The sequence below is a fragment of the Pan paniscus genome, chromosome 11, assembly GCF_029289425.2.
Source record: "Pan paniscus chromosome 11, NHGRI_mPanPan1-v2.0_pri, whole genome shotgun sequence".
In the NCBI taxonomy this organism is placed as follows: Eukaryota; Metazoa; Chordata; class Mammalia; order Primates; family Hominidae; genus Pan; species Pan paniscus.
Genome location: NC_073260.2, coordinates 114833717 through 114857559, shown reverse-complemented (window position 1 = coordinate 114857559; position 23843 = coordinate 114833717). Strand labels below are relative to the sequence as shown.

Sequence of the window (23843 nt, the reverse complement as noted above, 5' to 3'; positions counted from 1 at the left end):
TAAAAAATTTATTCATCAATTGATGGACATTGTGATTGTTTCTACTTTTTAGCTGTTATGAATAATGTTCCTCGGAATTTGGGGGCCAGTTTTTATATAGACATATATTTTCATTTTTCTTGTGTACATACCTAAGAGTAGAATTTCCAAGTCACGTAGTAATGCTGTGTTTAATCATTTGAAGAACTGCTAAACTACATCTGAAGTGTCTGCATCATTTTGCATTCCCACCAGCAATTGATAACAATTCCAATTCCTCCACATCCTTGACAACACTTAATATCTGACTTTTTGATTCTAGGCATCCTAGTGGGTGAGAAGCAGTACCTTGTGGTTTTGATTTGCCTTTCTTTGTTAACTAGTGATTTTCATATGCTTTTGACCATTTCTATACCTTTGGAGAGACTTCTATGCAAGTCATTTGCATTTTTTAAATTGGGTTGTCTTTTTATGTTTGAGTTGAGCTCTTTATATATTTTAGATGCTAATCTCTTATTGGATATATGATTTCACAACATTTTCTCCCATTCTTTGAATTATGTTTTCACATTTTTGATGGCATTATCTAAAGCACAGAAGACTTTAATTTCAATGAAATTCAATTTGTCTATTTTTCTTTGATGTTGTAGTTAAGAACCACTGTGTAACACAAGGTCACAAAGATTTACTCCTATGTTTTCTTCTAAGAATTTTATAGTTTTGCCTTTTATATTTAGGCCTGTGATCTATTTTGAGTTATATGTGGTTTGAGATAGGGATCTGACTTCATTCTTTTACATAAGACTATCCAGTTGTCTCAGCACCATTTGCTGGGAAGAAAATATTACTTTCTCCATTGGGTTATCTTGGCACCTTTGTCAAAGATCAGTTAGCCATAAACTTATGGCTTTATTTCTGGACATTCAATTCTATTCCATTGATTTATTCGTTAGGCCGATTTTGTCTATGCTTGTAACAATGCCATACTTCATTGATTGTCATGGTTTTATAGTAAATTTTGAAATCAGAAACTGTGAGTCCTCCTACTTTGTTCTTTTTAAAAGATTTGGCTATTCTGGGTCCTTGACAATGCCATGTGAATTTTACAATCAGCTTGTTAGTTTCTACAAAGAAGTGAGCTGGGATTCCGATTGAGATTACATTGAGGTTGCAGATCAATTTGGGGAATACTGCCATCTTAACGATGTTAAGTCTTCCAATCCATGAATCTATTTTTTTCCATTCATGTAGATCTTTGGTTTTTCCCCATTAATTGAAGTTTTCTGAATATCAGTTTTACACCTCTTTTGTTAAGTTTATTCTTAAGTATTTTACTTGATACTGTTTTGAATAGAAGTGTTTTCCTATTTTCATATTTGGGCTGTTCATTACGAATGTATAGAAATATCATTGGTTTGTAAAGTATTAATCTTGTATCCTGAAACCTTGCTGAACTCATTAGTTCTGATATATATTTAAGCAGATTCCTTAGTATTTTCTACATATACAATTATGTAATCTAGAGATAGAGATTCTTTCCAATGTGGATCCTTTTTATTTCTTTTTCTTTCTCAATTGCCCTGGCTAGAAACTCCAGTACAACGTTGAATAGAAGTGGCCACCACTTATCACTCCTGGCCAAAATTATTTATGTCTTCTTTTAATAAAAACATTAAGATTTTTTTTGTTATTGTTGTAGCTAAATTCATATGATTGACTTCTAGTTTCAGTACAGTCTTTAGAAAATGTGAATTGTACATTTTTGGGGATCACCTTTAAAGTTGTCTCTGTTTCAATGTACCTGCTCTTTTTTAAAGGTTGCATCCAAAGTTTGAGATATATCTTTTATCTTAGGTCAATATTTGAAATAGTCATGCAAGGAAACACCACAGTTACAGATTAAATGCTTTTAAGGGTGTTTATAATCTCTCAAAGCTCAACTCAATAAACATAGTGTTGAAGTTGTGTGCTTAATAGGCCTTTGCCAGAGTTACATCACTTGTAATTTCTTTCCCAGAATGGAAATAACCTGACGTACATATGAATATATATTGAGGTAGTAAGGCTTGGATAGCCTTACTCCCATAATTAAATCCTGTATAGAGCAGCCAACTATATTCAACTGTGAGGTCTTTACTGTATATTAACAGATCCTTAAGTGGATGAAAGAAAGTCACAGAATGCTTGGAAAGTATTTCTGATCCAGTTGAAGAAAGCATTAGATCAAAATGTAAAGGATGAAGGTGATAAAAATGATAGACAACACTTCTTGCCTGATATTGTTGTAAGCACTACAAAAGTTGCATGTAATATCTTTACAACTGCTCTTTAAGGTATCCCCATTTACAGTGGAGGAAATGGAGGTACATAGACATTAAATAACTCACCCAAGTTCATGCAGGTAACAAGTGATATAGCTGGGATTTGAGCCTAGGCAAACTAACTTCCAAACTGTCCTCTGATTACTAAGCTACAGTACAATGAAGATCAATGGCAGAGGAGTGGTCAGAACACTACCTGGCTTTGGGAGACTCGCAGAGGTTATTTGGTGTCCCTTCCTGCATTCCCTACTTTGTCACCCACATTATCAAGAGGGAAACAGGAAGATTTCAGACTGCATAAGTGGGGAGAGCTGGTAAAATATCTGGGGTAGGTTAGTCAGAGTGTCCTTAACACATCCTCTTTTGCTTCAAAGGTGATATGGTTTGGTTCTGTGTCCCCAGTCAAATCTCATCTTGTAGCTCCTAAAATTCCCTCGGGTTCTGGGAAGGATCTGGTGAGAGATAACTGAATCATGGGGGCAAGTCTTTCCCATGCTGTTCCCATGATAGTGAATAAGTCTCATGAGATCTGACGGTATTAAAAATGGGAGTTTCCCTGCACAAGCTTTTTTTTTGCCTGCTGCCATCCATGTAAAAGACATAACTCACTCCTCCTTGCCTTCCACCATTATTGTAAGGCCTCCCCAGCTACGTGGAACCATAAGTTCATTAAACGTCTTTTTCTTCCCATTCTCAGCTTATGTCTTTATCAGGAGTGTGAAAATGGACTAATAAAGGCTAAGAGAAAAGGCACTGAAGCTCTAACCACATAAGCACTTTATCTGAGCACTTCCTCTGTCTACATTCAGGGCTTGCTTAATAAGTTGGTTCTCCTTATCTCCATTCCATTTTTGTCTCATATTCTGGTTTCTTGAATTCCATTTCCAGATTGACATTATTTGTAATTATTCAACTACATGTTTGTAGAAAGAAACAAATGTGTATGTTTATGTTTCTTCAAGAAGAATAAACATTTGAGAAGTTTTCTGTGGTGACAAATATTTTTGTGAAAATTAGTGACAAATTATTATACTTTAGGGAACTGCAGGACATTTTTTCTTAACAAGAGAATTCTTCTTTCAAGATAGCCCTCACAACAAAACTTGGCTATGTCTCTAATCATTGGATGTTTCATTCTCTCTCTGTCTTTCCCAGCAGTACGCATTGTTTAGGGAAGCAGATGACTTCAGGACAATCATGTAAAAGACAAGACAAATCCCAACCAAGCCAGCGTTAGGGGTAATACAGTAACTACATGGCTATGAACGTTTGAAGCAGTATTAATTTGATTTGTTAGAATTTAAGTAGAAAAATAAGAAATTTCTCATTGTTTTTTACGGACAACTTGTACATCTATTAAACAGAACATTGACATTGCTATAATACCAAGAAAATGTTATCCCATAATTAATCTTCTATTAGGATCTGTCTCAGAACCTCCTCGGTTAACTCCATTCCATCCTACACCAAAAAAAACTTCACTATCGGATATCCGCATAACACTGACATTGGCATGCACACATTCCAAGCATTTAACTGTCTTCCACACGTCCAAATCATACACCTTCCCAGGCTGTAAGGGGTATCTCAGAAGTAAGAAATGAAGATAAAGTGGGATTCCCATTCAGAGGTAGGTGGCCATAGGCAGGACAGTGTAAAATTATTTGTCTATACTCCATATTAGCATAACCTCATTCCCTTAAAGCCTGCCTAACAGCCCTAGCACTTACCATTGTTCAGTGCTTTAGGAAGATGCTATGTTATTCTTTAAGCATGATTTTTTAAACCATTTTAGTTTAAATGTTAAACAGTTAAACTTATTGTGTAATATTTCATTTCAGGAATCTCAATCATCTTCCACTATTTCTCATTTGCAAAAATGGTAAGCCAATTCAGCATCAACTAGAAAATAGAAATAATATGTGAAAAGACATTTTCGTATGTCTCAACATGTTTGTGGATAACTTTTCAAGGCTTACATCTTTCTTTGACATTAGAGTTTGTATAGCAAGAATGGTACACAGGCTCAGGCAAAGTGGAAATATTCTCTTATTACAAATAAGGGAGGAGAATGAAAAATGGACAGGAGTGTCAGCTGTAAATTGTAGAATGTTCTGTATCAAGAACACATAATACTTGTTAAATAATAAGTACAGTGTTCTGAGTACCCAAGGTTTTGTTAAAAAGTATGTACAATAACAAACAGAGAATAATAAGCAGAGAGCTTTTGAAATTAGGGAAGAACTATAGGATAGTATTTATATTTTGGTGAACACCTGGAGAAGAACTGCTTGATTTAGGACAGGAGGCAAGAAATCATACAGCAAATGTGTGCTTAATTAACCACAAAACGTTCTTTCAATGTATTAGCAATATGATAGATAATGTCAGACTTATTAGAATCACTATATAAATTATTCTTGGCCGGGCGTGGTGGCTCACACCTATAATTCTGGCATTCTGGGTGGCTGAGGCAGGTGAATTGTCCAGGAATTCAAGACCAGCTTGGGCAACATACTGAAACCCCATTTCTACTAAAAATACAAAAAGTTAGCCAGGCGTGATGGCACAAGCCTATAATCCCAGCTACTCAGAAGTTGAGGCAGGAGGATCACCTGAGCCTGGGATGTCAAGGGTGCAATGAGCCGAGATCGCACCACTGCACTCTAGCCTGGATAACCAGAGTGAGACCCTGTCTCAAAATTAAATTAAATGAAAATATCATCATAAAAGCATTTATAAATATTTTATGTCAGATGAGGGGCTAAAATAAAAAAGTAGATAGTTTAACTTCCCACTAAGTGAACACTCTTCCATGTAGTCCAATTATTAACACTCTTAGTGTCAATTCCTTGGAGTGTTAACAAATGCATAAGTCCTATGCTACCCTGAGGGGCAATTATGAATATAATGTAATTTTTGCTTAATGCCAAAGAAACATGTTTAAACACTGGTAGTCCTTCTGAAATGAAACTTGCCGTCTTGTGAATGTTTAATGAATGCTATCCTGATGGTGAAATTAGGTGAAAAGCAAGCTGATACTCAGTGAATGAAAGCTATCGTAGGTATGTAACCTCTCAAGTTGGGTTGAACTCCACATGTAGGAATTCTGATTCTTACACATTGAATAAACTTTATAGAGGTAGATTTTAATGTCCTGATATGATTTGGCTGTGTTCTCAGTCAAATCCCATCTTGAATTGTAGCTCCCATAATTCCCGTGTGTTGTGAGAGGGACCCATGGGGAGGCAATTGAATCATGGGGGCAGTTTTCCCCATACAGTTCTTGTGGTAGTGAATAAGTCTCATGCGATCTGACGGCTTTATAAGGGGTTTCCTCTTTTTGCTTGGCTCCCATTCTCTCTTGCCTACCACCATGCAAGATGTGCCTTTCACCTTCTGCCATGATTGTGAGACTCCCCCAGCCACCTGGAACTGTGAGCCCATTAAACCTCTTTTTCGCTATAAATTACCCAGTCTCTGGTGTGTCTTTATCTGCAGAGTGAAAACAAACTAATACATGTCCCATGAATATTTTAGAGGCTATTAGTGATTGACACAAAATACTTTATGAGTCATAATTTGTTGTGCCTCCTTCCTTAGTGATAAATTGAAATCCTTTTAATTCCAGGTAATTGTATACAATTATTTTTGATCTCTAGTCCTATGTGTGAAGAAAAGAAGTTTAACTAATTAGCTGTTGTAGAAATGAATGATGCTAGTTGGCATGTTGGTGGCATTTAAATTACTATGGATCCTAAAAAGTAAAAATGAAATAGCAGAGGGAGACTTCCACTCTAAAAGGTAAAAAAAGCCAAAGACATAGGAAGCAGGTGGTGATTCAGGTCATTCCAGAAACTAAGGCAAGAGTTGAACATAGTAAACTTTGGGCACCACATCAAAATAAAATTATCTAAGATACAGTGGCTCCTTTAATGTAGAAATTGTTGTTAGATGGTCTTTAATATGGATTGTTGCTTAATGACAGTTAAGATTAAAGAACTTCAACTATTATTAAAAGAATGCTGTCCATTTTCCTATTAGAAAGTAGACCATTTTGAGTGTAGATACATATCTTGTAGATTTTTTCCTATTTCATGTTTTTTTAGTTTATCTAGTGACATTTGTTAAGTGATTCATAGTTGATTTTTATTAAAATTTGTAGTACTATTTATCCCAAGTCTTCTATTTTGGAGGCCTAAGTTGCCTGCTTTGCCACACAAGTAAATGGTACTGCAGGTTATTTGGTAGAAGTCAGGAGAGAATTATTTCAAAGTCTAAAATAAAATTGTCAAAATATGTCTTTGGAAACATGGCTCTAGATTTCAGAAATACCCAAACATAATAGCTCCCATTTCCGTTTGAGTAGTTTGGGCGGGCTTTATGCTGCTGTAACAAACAAAACAAAAATAAAATGCAACTCAGTTGCTTAAGAAAACAGAATTCATCTGTTGTTCAGACAAGTTAGCTGTGAAACTGGGAGTATCTTCACTGCAGCTGTCCTCCATCAGGTGACTCAGGGATTAGGAAGATTCAGTCTTGTGGCTCTACTGTCTCAAATGCATGCCTCCTCTACAATCTCCTTTGCAGAGGAAGAGAAAGACTGAAAATGCACATAGAGGATTTTTATCTCCTCTGCACAGAAGTGATATACTTTACTTCCATTTTCCCTTGGCCAGAAGTAATCCTATGACCACACCTAACTGCAAGGTAGAAGGAAAACATGATTTCCTATATGGTCAATAAAGAAAGAAACCCAGATATTAATGCACACTAATAGTATCACTCTCACCATCCTTATGATTTCTAATAACCTGCTATCCCAGCAAGCTAAAGGGTATAAAAGGCTTAAAGCAAATGCCCATAATTTTAAATAACTTTTTTAAAAATGATAAATAAAAGCACCTAATTATACAGGAAACATAAAATTAAGGTCCTTGAAGTTGGGGTCATGTCATATCCTTTTTATATTACCCAATCCCTATCAAATGGTTTGCAACCAAAAAAAAAAAAAAATGTGAGAGAACGAACATATTAGTAAATTCATGAGAGTATGATTCCTTCCTTTGGTCAGGGAACACATGATTTATGTTCATATCATGACATAAATTTACATCAGGATAGCATACTAGCAGTAAAAACAACTTTAATAACTGTGTATAATGTTAAAATGTGCAAAGCATTATCATATACTATATGCTTAAAAAGTCAAAACTGTGAGATTGGTATATAAGTTTGGTTTGTTCTCTACAATTTAAATACATAACTTAACAACCTTGAAAAAAGTTAAAACATCATTTTAACACAAAACATTTAATTTTTGAGGGGAGAGTATCTTGTAGATAAAACATCAGAATATTTTTGGTACATATAAAAGAAATACACTTTTTAAACTCTCTAGATGGAAATAGCATTCAATTCTTGGAAAATACAATACTACATTTGAATTAATTTGTATTATTTGAAAGATATTGTATGACTAATGCTAAGCACATGAATTTAATTTGCAAGTTACCTATAATACTGTTAAAAAAAAATTCAGGACGGCCAAACTTGCATAAAATTTGCATTAGAAAACTGAGAACACTAATGAGGAAATGAAACAGCCATTAATCATCATTGTGTGACTGCAGAAGGATTAAGTGGGTTTCTATAGATTTTGCTTCACTTATTAATGACATGGTTTTACAGGTATAAAAGATATGTATACACAGATCCAAAATTGGGGCATGGGTTGTGGCAATTTATTTCCCCTTGGATTTAAAGTAACTATCTCTGAATTTTTCTCAATAACTATATAAGTACAAAAGATAAAATCTTGTTTTAACTATCTATGTATAAACTTTCCTAAGAGCTCCAGATCAGGGTTACTACTCAAATATATGTAGAATTGGGTTTTATTAAAAACTTACTAGGATAATAGTATCTCAGTATATATAGTCTTTAGAGTCCAAAGGATAGACTGAAATCTCGGCATCTTGATTCATTAAGTATGAGACTGTAGATGAACTAATTAAGCTCTCTGACCATTAGTCTCATCTCTAAAGTGATATTAAAATGCCCTTTACAAAGTGAGACTGGAAGCATGAAATGAGAATACACAGATAAAGCACCTAGCATTGCACCTGACAAACGGTGAAAGCTTGAAAATTCAAATTCTCTTTGAGTGGACATCATTGTGCATACGTTATTATTTTGACCTCTTAAAAGGTCCAAAATCCAGGTGCAGAAAATAAAATACATGAATTGGAACAAATTGCCAGAACTACACACACAGATAAAAATTCAGTGATTCGTAAACATTAAACACATTACCTTATTTAAGTGAAAAAATGCTGCAATAAGATTTTCTGTAAATATTTTACCTGCTATGTAGGAAGTGTCAGTTCCTTACTTTGAAGTAAATTTTTACTGCTGGTATTTAGCTCCAGAGTAAATATTTTTTTAACTTGAGAATTATATCATAATTTAATGGAGTATTTTTAATGTATTTAATTTGGAATCTAAGTTTGCATGTTATCATTTGTATTTCAATAGTACTCTGGTTTTAATTTTACATTTATTTTCATTTCTCTCAAATGGCACTCAGTTTTGTAGAGTGTATCATGATAATTCAGAATGTTTTTCAAATATTATTAACCATCCTTCACATTCACAGCATTGTTTTCTTTCAAAATGATAACTAGAAGCAAGCAATTCTAGAAATGGAAATTTAAAGTTTTTTTAAATTATACTTTAAGTTCTAGGGTACATGTGCACAATGTGCAGGTTTGTTATGGATGTATACATGTGCCATGTTGGTATGCTGCACCCACTAACTCGTCATTCACATTAGGTATATCTCCTAATGCTATCCTTCCCCCCTCCCTACACCCCACAATGCAGCCATAAAAAAGGATGAGTTCATGTCCTTTGTAGGGACATGGATGAAGCTGGAAAACATCTTAGCAAACTATCACAAGGAGAAAAAACCAAACACCGCATGTTCTCACTCATGGGTGGGAATTGAACAATGAGAACACTTGGACACAGTAAGGTTATTTTTTAAGTAAAGGTGAAATCCTAAATAAGTTAGTTAATTGAAAATATTGAGGAACTACTAAACATAGAGCAATGTGTTAGGTATGCTGCAGTAAAGAGAACAAGATGACATTGTTTCCTCATTTAGCAAACTTGCAGAATTGCTGAGTAAAAAACATGCACACAACACAAGAACCTTAGAACATACGACAGTGTAAGGTAAAGTGCTATGCTTTGTGATCTTAAAAACAAAGAGTTCAAGGACAGGGGGAATCAAAGTACAATATTTAAAACAATGAAGACTTCCAGGAGAAAGTGGGACTTGAATTTGGCCTTGAGGAATGAATAGGAAACGGGGATACGAGCAGACACACTGATCATGCTGGTCACAGAAGCAGAAATAGTGATGGTGGGGCTTGTGAAGGGAGAAAACTGAACAACCTTATTAGCTTTGAGATTTCTGGTATGTACTGAAGAAAGATTGCTTTTGGATAACTGTGGCAATACTTAATTGTATAACTTGTGTATCAAACTAGGGAAAAAAAAAACTCATACATTTTCCCACACTGGTCACATTAAAAAACAAACAAACAAACAAGCAGGAGAATAAGTGTTTTAGAATCCATCACCTGGTAGTATATTAAGAATGGATTTGAAATAAGATACATTAGAAGATAGAAGACCACCCAAAAGATCATTTTGGCCATCCAGAATTGGAAATTCATACTGACAATTTAAATGAAAATGATGGAATTTAGGCAAAAGGACAATTACAGGAGGAGGGTCCAGATCCAACTTTTGCAACTAAGGACAGCTTTAGGATGGAAAAAGTATAGAGGACCTCTAGGATTTGTTATGATGGAAATGGGGAGGCAAAATTTGTGCTACCTAAAAGACCCCAGTTCCTCAAGAAATGCTTAAGCAAAGCTTTCCATTTGCAGAAAGTGCTGAGGGAGATGGAAGGCTAACCCTCATCCTCATTTTGCGGCTAAATATTGACTAATACTTTGATGAATACTTTTAAAAATCATTAAGGCAGCCAGGGACCGTGGTGTGGCTCTGTCGTCTCAGCGATTCTGGAGGCTGAGGTAGGAGGATTTCTTGAACCCAGGAGGCCAGCATGGGCAACACAGTGAAACCTTGTTTCCAAAAAAAAATTACTAAGAAAAAATATAATTTCAAGTTCCTTTTGTTCATATTTATGGTTAAATATGTAGGACTGAATTCATCATTGTGAATAGGTATTTGTTTGGCAGAAATTTCTATTTACCACTCTCCAAAGGTAATGCAAAATTCTACTCAGGCCTAGTAAAAGCCTGCACAATGAAAGGCTAAACTAGTCTCGCAATAAACAGAAGCTTGCCTTCGCTGTGGGCTGGTTAAAGTTATGACAGAATATTTTAATGTCAACTTATTCTTCACGTATCTTGCAGGACTCAAATATAAGGAATAAGACAGAGAGAAATATGTCCAAGTGTATTCTTCTGGGAGGGATGCAGACCCCAGTGGTTCATGGTGCCCTGATGATGGAGAAAGACAAAGTATACATCTCTATGGGAAAGGCATCATTCAGTGGCTTTCTTAGTGATGAGATCTGATATACAACTTTAAGTTTTCTGTTTGTGTGCAATAATTCTGTTTAACCTCAAGTCTTCAGTAACGTTTGTTCAACATGACAGTTTACTATCAAATGTGATACTGTTTGGTGGGAAGTGTGAACTTGAAGGATGAAACCCGCATGGAAATGAAATGATTATAACATACTGAGAAATCCTGAAAGCATTTGGTTTTAGAAAGATAATGAACAACAGCAAGGAGATACTGGACCTTCACTGCTCTCCCACTCCCATCCAGCAATACCCAGTTATTACTAAATAATGGAGTACAAGACTGTATTTCTGCAGTCCATCAAGTTAGAATCTCATTCTTGGTTCAGTATTATGGAAAGGGTCACCGCGTCAGATGAGTTGGGACATCCAGTCTACACACGTATCTAAGCTAGAGATTTCTTCATAGTATTAAATGAGATAAAATGTTTGATAATCTTGTATACACTCAGAACATAGTAGGATCCCAATGTATGAATTTGATAGCGAGCAGTATTTCAATAATATTTGAAGAAAAAAGACTGGGTGGATTCAAACATGAATACAAAGCTGCTGTTTGGAAAAATATACAACTTCACAGAAAACCTCCTATCTCAACCAATACAGCTTTATCATCCCTGTAATGCATGTCCCAGGAAAATGTTGCAAGGATTTTAAGAGTTTCCATGTGGAAAAGATCAGTGTGTTCAGTGTGTTTCTAGCTTTACAACATGTAAATTATACTCTCAGCATTGTACTACTGAAAAACTTTTAAACACCCAATTTTTGTGTCAGCTCATCTTTGGTTTTTATCTTGCTTCTGCATTTGATCTATTTTTAAAGAAAAATTTTCCACATTTTACCGTATAATCCTCTGTCCCATCACAAACTCTTTCAGTGGGGATTTAATTTCCTTAAGAAACAAATGCTCCCTCTGTTTGGAATGTTCTCCTAACCCACGAAGTTGAATCTCCAAGAAGTATCTGGACTTACCATATTGTCTAATATTGGTTAAGATGTAACTGGACTTATGAGATTCAAACTCAGAAGATGGAAATGAGGGGAGATTTTTTTTTAAGGATTAAGCCTAACACAGAAATAAAAACATACTCCAAGGAATAGTGACAAACAAAATAAAAATATCAGAAGACTGAGAGTCCCAAAGAAAAAAATATCTCACCAGATTTTTGAAGTTACCAGAAGATCCAGGAGTCCAAGCCTGATAAAAAGCAAAACAGAGGAAAGACAGAAAATAAGAGTTTTTGTTTCAGAAAAAATAGACAATAAAATGCTATAATTCTACAATATTATTCTATTTACAAGTACTGCAGGCTGAATAAACACTTTAGGACATAATTTCTGTAGATGAAAATGTGTCTTTAACTTAAACTGAAGTGTTTAACTTACATTGTGCCATTAAAACAAAGGAAAAAAGGAAACATTCTAGCTCTAGAAAATATTTTTTCCAATTATTTAGGTGACGATAATTATTTGGTTAATTCTTTAAGTTCTCAAAGAAGGGAGATTATTATTAAATGCACTTGAAATTCTCTAATAATTAGTACATAAATTTAATGTTTCTATGGGAGAAGCAGACCAAAGTTTCATTTTAAAAGACTTTTCCCATTTTTCAGGTTTTTGCTGGCTATGACAATAATTAGTTCTGGCTTTGATTTATTTTTGAAAAGTAAAACCATGAAAGATATTATAATGACAAAGATAAAAGGCTTTTAATTTTTAAATGACACTAAAATGCAGCCTCTATTTTTTAAAGGTGTTTGAAGTTCAAATGAAAGGCAATATCTGAACAGCACAAATTCCCAAGAGGAGACCCAGCACCTGCCATGGGATGCAAAGGTTTTATAAATGTTGTCTTGTATAAAGAAAATGGCAAACATTGTGAGGCCTTTTGCAAATATGCCTGCCTGCTTCTGTGTTTGAGCAGAAACATTGAACTTCTAACCATTATTATTATAAAATAAAGGAGATTATTCTTTAAACATTTGATGGTAGCCTTTTCCTTTTGTCTTGGGAATCGAGTTTGAAACTACACATTTGAAAAACACATGTCTTTCTTTGAAAGAGAATGGAGAACACGGTAAGTGTGAAAGGAGTTGACACTATTGTGTAAGGTTTCATATGTGCATATGAATATGTGTCTGCATCTTACTGTCAGAAAATTTAAATTAGGTTATTTCTGTTGGGCCAGAATAATCTCCATAATGCTGGACCACTAATTGGTAACAAATCATCCAGAAGGAAGCTATTAATATTCCTTCTCTAGTGTCTAAAATCATTTGAGAAGATCAATGCTTCACTTTTGAAGAGTAAGTAATGGATCTTGTCGTATTATTAGAGAGCTTACTGAATTCTCTAGCCTGGCTTCAAAGATGTAAAACGGATGATCTATCTCTTAGAAACCTTTGTCCGTGGATCTTACTTCTATTAATGACCTAAGAAAATAATCTGATACATCCTTTTATTCTCATATTTTAAGTTATTTCTTGGCGGTGCGTTATAAACCACAAAAGATTTGCAAAAATAGAAATGTATACAGCTCAATAAATTATCACAAAGTCAATGCTCATGTAATTATTACACAGATAAACACCTTGAGGTTAACCACTACATAGAAGCCTGTGGCTTGTTCTGTCACACTGGGTAAGTGTATATGTATATACAAAGATACATGTGCAGAGATTTGTAATCACGCTGCATTAATGTCTCATGTTCATCACAATTTTTCAAGTCATTTGACTGTGTGTTACCAGTGAGGGAGAACACCTTGAACATATCATAGGATGTCATTGAATATATTGTACACTGTAATCTCGGTAAACTATTAATTATCTGTATTTGTCAAAGTATCTGGATTTTTTGTCCAGCCTATGGTTCTAACTTAAGTTTTAAACTTTATCTACTTGGAATCATGTACTACATCTCTCTCTCTGTTTACTTCCTTTCCTTTAAAATCTTATTTATGAGATTCATTCATCTTGTTGCTCATAACTGCAGTTAGTTTTCATTACTCTTATAGTATTCCATTGGATAAATATTCCACAATTTACATATTCAATCCACTATTGGCAGATATGTGGATTGTTTCCACTTTGGAGTTATTAAGAATTACCCTACCATAAGCATCCTTTGTTAAGAGTGACATTACTGGGTCAGAAAATATGCCTATGTTCTACTTTAGCAAATAATTTAAATAGTGTTACGAGAATTGCCATTGTTGCACTTTTCCCGGAAAATATTTCTTTTCTGCTTAATTTTAGCTATCAGTTTACTATTTAGTGGAATATTTCTGTACTTTTCATTTACATTTTCTTCATAACAAATTTTAGTGCATTTTCATATGTTTATTAGTCATACACATATGTATTCATCTGAGAAGGTTTTTTAAAGTTATTTTTACGCATTTTATATGGGTAGTCTTTCCTTATCGATTCACAGAAGTGCTTTATGTATTCTAGATGCGAGTCCTTTGTTGGTTATATATTGTGAAAATCTGTTCCCTACTCCATGGCTTCCTTTTTTACTCACTTATTGTTTCTTACGTTGAACACCTATTGTTAATTTTAATGCAGTCCTATTGAATCATCTTTACTTATGTGTCCTGTTTATTACATAAAATAATCATATATACACATCTGTATTTGCTTCTAAAAATCTTTTTATGTTATGATTACTTTGCCTTTCACGTCTAATCCAAAAATCTACCTGAAATTTACATTTTGAGTTGGGGTAAAATTTCATTATTTTTCCAAATTGGTCCAGCAAAATTTATTGAAAATATGACATTTTCAAACTGCTCTACAATATTACTCATGAATTCAGTACCCATGGATGCTTGGCTCTGTTTCTAGACATTTGTGTGTTCCACTGAACAATTTGTCTATATTGTACTGTCTTACACAATATGCCTAATAATATGCTTTGATAGCTGGTAGAGATTTTTCTACCCTTTCTTTCAATATGAGTGTGTTGACTTTTTACTATATTGATATAATTTACATAATGTTTACTATTTAAAATTATACAATTGTTTTTTCAGTATGTTCAGTTTGTGCAAAGATAACTACTAATTCCAGAATGTTTCTAACACCTTAAAAGAAAACCCTATATAGTACCTATTAGCAGCCAATATCTGATTGTCTTGTATCTTCTTCCCCTGATAACTGCTAATCTATTGTCTGTCTGGATTTGCCTATTCTGTATACTTCATATAAATAGAATCACACAACATGTGAACTTTTGTGTCTGGCTTAATTTAAAATATTATTAAAGTCCATTTATACTGTAGCATATAATAGTACTTTATTCCTTTTGTTGCTAAAAAATATTTCATTCAATGGATATACCACATATTGTTTATTCACCAGCCGAAGGACGTTTAGGTTTTCATTTTTTTCCTATTATGAATAACAATGCTATGAACATTCCTATATGTGTTTTCTTGTGTGAACATTTGTTTACAGTCCTCTTGGGTATATACTTAGGAATTTCAGGGTCATCTGGTAATTCTATGTGTTTGATGAACTGCCAAACTGTCTTCCACAGCAACTGCATCATTTCACATTTCCACTAGCAAGGCATAAGGTTTACAGTTTCTCCATATCCTTGCTAATACTTATTTTCTATTGTATTAAAAAAATCAAACACCGCATGTTCTCACTCATAAGTGGGAATTGAACAATGAGAACACATGGACACAGGAAGGGGAACATCACACACCGGGGCCTGTTGTGGGGTGGGGGGACGGGGGAGGGATAGCATTAGGAGATATACCTAATGTTAAATGACGAGTTAACGGGTGAGGCACACCAACATGGCACATGTATACATATGTAACAAACCTGCACGTTGTGCACATGTACCCTAAAACTTAAAGTATAATAAAAACAAAAATTCAAACAACAACAACAAAAAATCATAGCTATATGATGGACTGTGATGGATCTCACTGTAGTTTTAATGTTTGTCTCCCTAATGACTAATAATGTTGAACTTTTTTTATATGGTTATTGCCCATTTTTTAATCTTCTTTGGAGAAATATGTATTAAAATTCTTCACTCGCTCACTTTTTTTTTTTTTTTTTTTTTTGAGATGCAGTCTTGCTCTTTCACCCAGGTTAGTGAGCAGCAGTACGATCTTGGCTCACTGCAACCTCTGCTTCCCGGGTTCAAGTGATTCTCCTGTCCCAGCCTCCTGCTGTGATTACAGACACATGCCACCACCACGCCTGACTAATTTTTGTATTTTTAGTAGAGATGGGGTTTCACCATGTTGGCCAGGCTGGTCTCGAACTCCTGACCTCAAGTGATCTGACTTCCTCGGCCTCACAAAATGCTGGGATTACAGGTCTGAACCACCACACCCGACCTCTGTGCTCACTTTTAAATTGGGTTGTCTTTTTATTGTTGAGTTCTAAGTGATCTCAATACTTTATTAGATATGTGATTTGCAAATATTTCCTCCTATTTTGTGTTGCCTTTCACTCTATGGTATTATTTTATCCCAATAATGTAGAATTTTCTACATATAGCTTTACATCTTTCAGTAGATGCATTCTGATTTGATATTTTTATGTTACCAGACATGATATTTTTATATTACTTGTATATACAAATGCATTTGATTTCTTAGTGAGGAACCTCAATAAAAAATCATATATTAAAATTAATAATCTGGTACATTCCTTTCAGTTTACTATCCATACTCACACAATAATAGTTTTATCTAGTCCATTCAAATCCTTTAACTTTACTAAAAAGGCATGCATGTGTGTATGCATGAATTCACGTGTATATGCATGTATACATTTTGCATTCACGCATTTACCAAGACCACCAATACAACACTGAATAGAAGTGGTGATACTGGGCATCCTTGTCTTTATCTCAAAAGGAACCACTGCTACTAAGTGTGATATTAGTTGTAACCGTTTGCTAGATATTTTTATATCATAATAAGAAAGCGCACTTCTATAAGAATGTTTACAATAAAGGGTTTTTTTGTTGTCCATTACTTAAATAGTTACATAATTACTTAGAGTGTCTTTTTCTTGCTCTTCTCATCTTTGCTAAGTTGTATTTTTCTAGAAATTTTATTCAAAATTCTATGTTTTTAGAAAAGTAATTTCTAACATCCTCTCAACATCCTTTTAATATCATCAGGGTTTATAGTGATTTAACTGACATTAGCTTTTCTTGAATCCTCTATTTTTTTTATTTGGCAAGTTGCATCACTGTCACTTTCATCAGTTTATTTTAAGAAAAGCCAGTTGTGGTTTTGTTGATCCCCTCTGTTGTATGCAGTACAATATATAATATTTTCCATTATATTACCTTCTGATATTTATTATTTATCTTCTTTTGTATTTGAGATATATGTGCTGGGTCCTTCCTAACTTGTTGAGATAGATACTTATATTATTTTTCTGCCCTTTTCTTTACATATATATGTGTGTGTGTAAATTACAGGTTTCACTTGTACTACTGGCTTCCATTTTGAAACAGCATTTTAATTTATATTCATTTCTAAATATTTTCAAGTTGCGTTTTCTTAATTCCAAAAATATCTATGTTTTAAATGTCCTAATATCTGAAGATTTTCTACCTCATATTAATTTGTACACAAAGCACTTACTCTATGTAATCTCAATCCTCTGAATGTATTGAAACTTGCTTTATGATTCAGCATCTGGTCATTTTTTATGAATGCTCTATATGTACTTAAAATTATATTGTAAAATTATATACATAAATTACCTTAAATGTGTTGATCTTGTGGTTTATTCAAATATTAGAAGATGCATGTTGTCATATCCCACCATGATTTGGGATTCATCTTTCTTTCCCTGTAAGCTCCATCATTTTTCCTTGTTATGCATATTAGCCATTAATATATAAACATTTGAAATATTCATAGTCTTTTGTTCAACAGATACTATTATGAAGTTGTTCCATTTTATCTCTAAAACTACAATTTTTTTTTTTTTTTTTTTTTTTTTTTTTTTTTGGAGATGGAGTCTCGCTCTGTCGCCCAGGCTAGAGTGCAGTGGCGCAATCTGGGCTCACTGCAAGCTCCGCCTCCCGGGTTCATGCCATTCTCCTGCTTTAGCCTCCTGAGTAGCTGGGACTATAGGCGCCCGCCACCACGCCCGGCTAATTTTTTTTGTGTATTTTTAGTAGAGACGGGGTTTCACCGTGTTAGCCAGGATGGTCTGGATCTCCTGCCCTCGTGATCTGCCTGCCTTGGCTCCCTTTCAAAGTGCTGGGATTACAGGCCTGAGCCATGGCACCTGGCCTCTAAAACCACTTTTCTTTCTAAGTAGGTTTGGTTTGAAATTAATAGAACCATACTAGTATTTTCATTGTTTTTTCTCAATACAATAACAAATAATTTTAGTGGAAAGTATTACATGTTAAAGTAAATTCTCGGGCTGTAAACTCACTAGTGGAAGCTACCAGCTCTTCCAAGGAAAGTCAACGAATGCTTTGACTGGAGTGAATACATATTCTAAACAGAGAAAATACCATATTCAACAACATAGATGGTAGTATATTCAATGTGGCTGAAGTCTGAGGTTCATGGTGGAAATAGATATAACCCAACATTGGAAACTAGAATTTCAGACGAGATTTGAAAGACTTGATAATGGGAAGACTTCGGTAACTGGCAATTTGAAGATAAGGCAAAGAAGATTTTGGGCAACCGGGTGATGATATCCTTCACTAAAACAAACCAATATGAGGAAGTAGTAGAGGAATATAAAGTAAAATGTAAATGTATTGAGTTTGAAAACGCTATAGCTTTTTCTGGGTACATAGTTCTGAAACCTGTACATGTAAATCTGTGGCTCAGGAGAATTTTACAAATTGGAGGTACACATTTGGAATTTATTAGTACTTTAGTGATAGAAGAAACGTGGGAGAAAAGAAGGACACAGAATTAATGACCAATAATAGATACACAGGCAATCAATGAAATTTCAAAAATAGAATTTTTTTTTACAAGCAGTAGTATGTTTAACTTTTATTTTTATGAACTTTACAAGTTAACAACAACAAAAATCCAGAAACGTTTGAGTTGGCTTTTTTTAAAAATTATGATTATAAATTACGGGATACTTGTGCAGAACGGGCAGGTTTGTTACATAGGTATACATGTGCCATGGTGGTTTGCTGCACCCATGAACCCATCATCTACATTAGGTATTTCTCCTAATGCTATCCCTCCCATAGTCCCCCAAACCCTGACAGGCCCCAGTGTGTGATGTTCACCTCTCTGTGTCCGTGTATTCTCATTGTTCAGTTCCCACCTATGAGTGAGAATATGCAGTGTTTGGTTTTCTTTTCTTGTGTTAGTTTGCTGAGAATGATGATTTCCATCTTCATCCATGTCCCTGCAAAGGACATGAACTCATTCTTCTTTATGGCTGCATAGTATTCCATGGTGTATATGTACCACATTTTCTTTATCCAGTCTATCATTGATGGGCATTTGGGTTGGTTCCAAGTCTTTGCTATCGTGAACAGTGCTGCAGTAAACATACATGTGCATGTGTCTTTATAGTAGAATGATTTATAATCCTCTGGGTATATACCTAGTAATGCAATTGTTGGGTCAAATGGTATTTCCGGTTCTAGATCTTTGAGGAATAGCCACACTGTCTTCAACACTGGTTGAACTAATTTAGACTCCCACCAACAGTGTTTTTAATATTTGACATTCTAACTAGTGTGAAATGGTATCTCATTGTGGTTTTGATTTGCATTTCTCTAATGACCAGTGATGATGAGCTTTTTCCATACATTTGTTGGCTGCATAAATGTCTTCTTTTGAGAAGTGTCTGTTCAAATTAAATTAGTAAAATTGGCTGAGAAACTTAAGAAAGAGACGTGCAAGGAAGGAGCATGTATGATGGGGACCAAGAACAAGATTGTCAGCAAGATGGAATGTTCTTCAGCGCATTCCAAGAGCATGTAAAAAGAAATGTGACCTTCACTTTCACCTTTCGTAGAGAAATGTATGCAGAATACTCAAATTAGAAGCATCATGTATTCAGTAATAAATGGTAATTTATAGAAATATAATTGTAATTGAATGTATGATTTTCTTTTTTGTAATTCTGATGAAGAAAGGAAGAAAAGGGTATTATTCATACCTTTTGAGAATGAGGATATGGGTTAAGGAAAGGTAGCTCTTGTTTAGGAACATGTTATGCTAAAACTTTGAGGTCATCAGAGAGCCTGAGCCATATTCTTTATCAACCTTAAAAAAAAACCTGGAAGATTTACAAAAAACATGGTATGTTCCTTCTTTCATCTCAAATATGTAACACAAGACTTTTATACCTAGACCTTAGTGTCTCCACTTAGACACACCTGTTATAAATATCAACTCTTTCCTTCCTCTGCTAGCTTCTTTTGACCAAGATATGTAATTCAAATGACATATCTGTGGGATTAAATCCAACTACTATTGCTAAAATCTCAAGGTTTTGTTTTTTTGTTGTTGGTATGCATACTCATTATACTGGCATAGAGAGACCTAAAATCAATTATACTGTTACTATCCTTCTTTAGTGTCTTCCTTTCTAATAATTAATAGGCATAACTATACTTCTATGTCATACCAATTACTCCAAATGATGTGTATTTTTACATTCTTATTTATATAATTTATCTTGTCCTTTCAGTTATGCTTTTTGGGATACTCTGTTCCCACATAGCCTTACCTTCTCTCTACATCCCCCTGCAATGGCTCATGAGCCATAGGCTCTCAGACAGTGTTTATAAAATATGTATGAATGATAAAAATGCATTCATAAATAAAACAATTTTATATAAATGTAAGGTCACATGCCAAATGCATATTTCAGATCCTTTGGAGGGAGGTAGCCATGTTATGAGTCCAAGAGGGCTGGAACCAAAATGTCAAGAGTTTGTGTTCTGACTTTACTGCTTTTTAGATGTATTAATTTGGATAATTTGCCTAACCTTCAGTTTTCTTATATATAAACAGAAGATCTTAATGCCTAGATCTAATTACCTAGCTCAGGAATGTTATAAGGATTAAATAAGTTGTTCCTATGAAGGCAACTAGGTCAGCGCTTGTACTCAAGTGAGGGCTTAATATTAGATAATCCTGGACTTCATGGGCCATATGACCTCCCTAAGGGCCCATTTCTCTGGTACCATAAATCATGACCTAGTTCTTGACACTACCTGTTCACAATCCACACCCTCTTCCTTTTCCAAAGGCATGACCTTTAACTGTCATGTTAAGACAGAAGAAGAAATGAAAACACTCCTTTGGCACCCCATACTCCAAATCTTACTTCTTCATAGCAAAAACTCAGTCTATACGCGCACACACACACACACACACACACACACACACACACACACACAATTTATACTGACTGTATAAATTTCCCTCCAAAAAATTAAAGGTGGGTTCGATGATTTCTATTTGACTCTCTATAAGGTCTTGAATTTTTATCCAAGAAGAAAATATGCAGGCTAATTGATCCAATAAATCTATACATTGTAGCCTCTCTACTCCTTATAGAAAAAATGACATCAAATAACCTACACCTCCTATATCCTAACATGTATATGTTCTACATAATGCATCTGAGTGGGCAGCATCTTGATGACGTCGTTCTATTTGTAAGACTTTTACATATACTTCTTCAACTTAACAGCGCTTCTTTAAGCCTAGGAATTTTCTTGCATGAATACTTATTACCACCATTTTCGATAGGAATTTTAACTCACTTGAGGAGATTTAATTCAACCTTCCAAATGATCACACTTCCCAAACAAGTCATAATCAACGATATATTGTCAAGGAGATTCATGCAATTATCTACAAGTCTTCTAATTGGAAACACACATTTTACCTTTCCTTTGGAGGGAAATGAGTCGTTTTAGAGTAGAGTGGCTTCAATTGAGGCAAACAATTTAAGTAAAAACAAATGGGTTTTATACACCTTGCATGTAGATGTTGAGGACTGCATATATTGTTACCAATTTTGTTAGTTATTTTACTCTGCAAGACTGAGTTTGAGAATTTAATGACCAGTGATACATTTTCCACAGTGAGCTTACAGAACTTACCTCAATTTAGTTCAAATATCTCTAATTTATATTTGCATAAGGTTTCTATTTCAATACCCATAACCTTTGCTATTGTAGCAATGACTTCTCTAATGACATAAGTGAACACTACCTAAATTCTGCTTGGAAGAAAAATGCTACTGTCGCAAATACTTTGTGAAACATACATATACATAAATATATCTTCAAGTATATGTATGTTGAATAAAAGAGTAAAAGAGTAAACAAATTAATGAAGAACAGAAAAAGAATATAAATCTCCTAGCCTGGTATGCTTGATAATTAGTAAGTGCTAGATAAATACTATTAATATAATCCACATCATAATCTAATTCATCACACAGCTTTTATGTGAGCCCTCCAGCAATTTTAATAATACCAACAATTTTACAACTAAAAATATGTGCTTGAGTATATCATTTGCATGTAGTTTTAATGCTGCCCTGGAATATTATCTATACATCAGAAATCAATAGAAAGCATTTTCTTGAATCTCATTTCCATAATCAACAAGCTAATTCAAATCCATGTAGAGCAAATAAGTGATTTCAATTGAAACATTTTTAATGTCTTCAAAAAAGTGGACTGCTAAAATACTTTAAACATGAAAAGTAACTTAATTATTAAAAATTATAATTATAAAAATAGTTAACCAGAAGAAAAAACTCAAAATTCAGATATTTTTAAAGCACTATAGTTTATCATGTTTCTACTTTTTCTTGTGCAATTTTTATAACATGAAATAGATTGTGTGGCTGTTGTTTCAATGCAATGGGGAAACAAAATAGCCTTAAATGCTGTGGACTATGCTAAATATGAACTTATTTTCGAGGAAAAATTCAGTAATTCTGACTACTTTTTTTGTTAAGCTGCTTCCTAGAAGTGAAATGAAGGCTTCAGTCCCACCAGAGAGGCAAGTAGCACAAAGAAGTTTTCCTTTCTCTTTCTTCCACCAAAATGACTCAGACTATGAAATTAAAATTTGGAAAACATCACCCTGTTAAATTTCCCTCTCTTTATCACCATCGTGGCACGGCAAATGAATGTTTCCTTCAGCTGTGTTCCCATGATTTTTATCCATTTACATATTGCAATTCCTCAAAAAAAAATTTAACTATTTCGTTCCCCTGTACAAACTTTCTGAAGATTCTGAACTCAAGAGCAGAAAGTGCCTTATTGCTCATGATCCTTGTCACAGTCTAGATAACCTTGTAGACTCTAGCCCTTTGCCTACCTTTCTGGCCTCAATTTTGTTTTCCTCACTGTACTCTAGCTACACAGGACATATTTCAGTTTCTAAAGTGTGTTCCCTGACTCCATCACAGTGCTTTTCATATAGTATATAGTAAGGTAGCTAAATGCTAGAATAGCTCTCCCAGGTTTTGTTTCTCTCAACTGATTTAAGGTAAGAAAACTGTAAAAAAGACCAACTTTTTTATTCACATGGATGATGTGTCAGTTCAGTTTGCACCCCCCGCCCCACTTAGTTATAGCATAAGTTGTCTCTAGAACAAGAGAACAACTGAAATCACAGTATAATAGGCTTTAATAATAAACACATTAAACAAAATGGTGGCCCTTCTTATTTAAAACAATGTCATCTTCATTGCTTGGGATGGGGAAACAAAGAACTCAATTAACTTTGCAAATGAAATAAGATTTTATATGAGTACTCTAGTATGAGAAACCAAGTTTCCTCAGGAAACCCAAGAGAAAATCTGCAATGCTTAAAAAAATTTACTTCAGTCTGCCCAAGAGAATGAAATTATGAAAGAACCAATAAAGACAGCTTGATCTAGAAGAA

General features: G+C 34.3%; 1 protein-coding gene across 39 annotated transcripts in view; it reads right to left on the bottom strand.

Moving 5' to 3' along the window:
• Window positions 1-23843, bottom strand: part of PTPRD (protein tyrosine phosphatase receptor type D) — a 2308100-nt gene that overhangs the window by 1419035 nt on the left and 865222 nt on the right. For all 39 annotated transcript variants that reach the window (XM_055092146.2, XM_055092147.2, XM_055092152.2 and 36 more), the window contains one exon: window positions 12087-12125. The gene's annotated coding sequence lies outside the window, so the exon portion shown is untranslated. The remainder of the gene's footprint in view (window positions 1-12086; window positions 12126-23843) is intronic.